Below are 1,911 nucleotides of genomic sequence, written 5' to 3' on the forward strand. Positions count from 1 at the left end.
CTGCCCCCCCCCCCCCGGATGCCAGCAGCACAGGCAATTCCGGTGGCATCCTGACGACATGAACACCTGCTAACACACCTCGCCCTACCTGGTCACAGAACTGGTGACTACGCAATGAAATGCAATGAACCTGATAACAAGAAAACTCAATTGAGAAAAAAGTCCTAGGAATCCCAAGTATCTAGTTTAAAGGCTTTCCACTAAGTGTAATGTGTGGATATCTGCCGCTGTGACGACCAGCCCGCCCCAGCACTGAGACCGCAGGCTCCTGAAATGTCAGAAGTCAGAGAAGGGACCTGGGAACCAGTCAGCCCCAACTGCTCACTGGCCCAGCAGGGCTGGCATCTCAGCCAGAACCAAATGGGAAAGGGTAACTAACGTTGGCGGTCTTGGCTAATGGAGCTTGGCCGACATTACTTATCACGGTGCGTGTGCTACTGACCCTGGCTTAGAGCCCCAAATCTCAGGGGGCCAACTTATTTCTGTATCAACACCTGATGCTAGCAGTATTTGTATACTGTCTGAAAAAACACAAGGCCTGTACAAACATCTCTGGCCTTAAATCCTTTCTGGGAAAAGGTAAGGGAGTAAGAAAAAAAGAAAAAAAAAAAACACCCCCCAAAAGTCCCCCAAAACAAATCTATTATTTCCCTAAATAGACTGAAGACTCCAAGAGCAGGAGTACATCTTAAATTTTTTTTTTCTTTTAACAATTTTTTTTAATGTTTATTTTATTTTTGAGAGAGAGTGAGTGGGGAAGGGGCAGAGAGAGAGGGAGACACAGAATCCAAAGCAGGCTCCAGGCTCTGAGCTGTCAGCACAGAGCCTGATGCGGGACTTGAACCCACGAACCGTGAGATCATGACCTGAGCCAAAGTCAGACGCTTAACCCACTGAGCCACCCAGGTGCCCCCAATTTTTTTTCATGTTTATTTTTGAGAGAGACCAAGCACGAGTGGGGGAGGAGCAGAGAGAAAGGGAGACACAGAATCCGAAGCAGGCTCCAGGCTCCGAGCTGTCAACACCGAGCCCGATGTGGGGCTCAAACTCACAGACCACGAGATCATGACCTGAACCAAAGTCGGACGCTTAACCGACTGAGCCACCCCGGCGCCCAAGGCAGGAGTACATCTTAGACCATTTTTTCCATCCTCTGCACCAAGCCCAGGATTAACCTACAACTGGAGTTCAACAGTCTCTGCCAACCGAGGCTCTAACCTCATTTTCCGTACAGGCACGCAAGGGACATTTACACCCCCACCCCCACGAAAACAAAATCATCCTACTAAAAATGCCAATGTCAACTGTGGCAAAACACAACACATTCATACTCTCAGATACTGTTATCTATTTGTGTCCGTAGCTGCAATTGGTCCCTGCAAGGCTTTCTCATCAAACATCGTCCACAACCAGTTTCACGGATGGTCCTGAGATCTGCTCACTGACCTCCATGCTCTAAACCCAGAGAGATGCGTTTGTGGCCCATTTTTCTGATCCCCACCCCCCGCCCTACCTTCTGCCTTTTATCATCATTTATCTTTCATGGCCTTTGTTGGCCAACGCCACTCCACGTCCTCGAGCGGCAAGCCTGAGCAGTGCAGCAGTCAGCGTGCCTGGCTGCGAGTCCTGCCTTCTCCACACCACAGCTATGCAACTCCGGGTGCTGAGGAAATGGAGTCACGGCCTCCACATGGGTATGATGGATCCCACCTACCACACAGGATCGCTTTCAGGATTTCATTCACAGCTTAATTCCAAAGCCCTTAGAGGAATATCTAGCTCATTGCAAGCACTCACACATTTTTATCATCATCACTTTCTGTGTTCCGTGCAAGTGTCTGGGCGTTTCCTGCCCAGAGTGTTGCCTGACCGCATTTCCACTGCAGGGCGGGGGGGGGGGGGGGGGGGGGG

General features: G+C 50.3%; 1 protein-coding gene across 1 annotated transcript in view; it reads right to left on the reverse strand.

Moving 5' to 3' along the window:
- Nucleotides 1-1,911, reverse strand: part of LAMB1 (laminin subunit beta 1) — a 74,527-nt gene that overhangs the window by 16,176 nt on the left and 56,440 nt on the right. The window lies entirely within an intron of this gene.

This window comes from Herpailurus yagouaroundi, unplaced genomic scaffold, assembly GCF_014898765.1.
Source record: "Herpailurus yagouaroundi ecotype Mexico unplaced genomic scaffold, PumYag 100, whole genome shotgun sequence".
Lineage (NCBI taxonomy): Eukaryota > Metazoa > Chordata > Mammalia > Carnivora > Felidae > Herpailurus > Herpailurus yagouaroundi.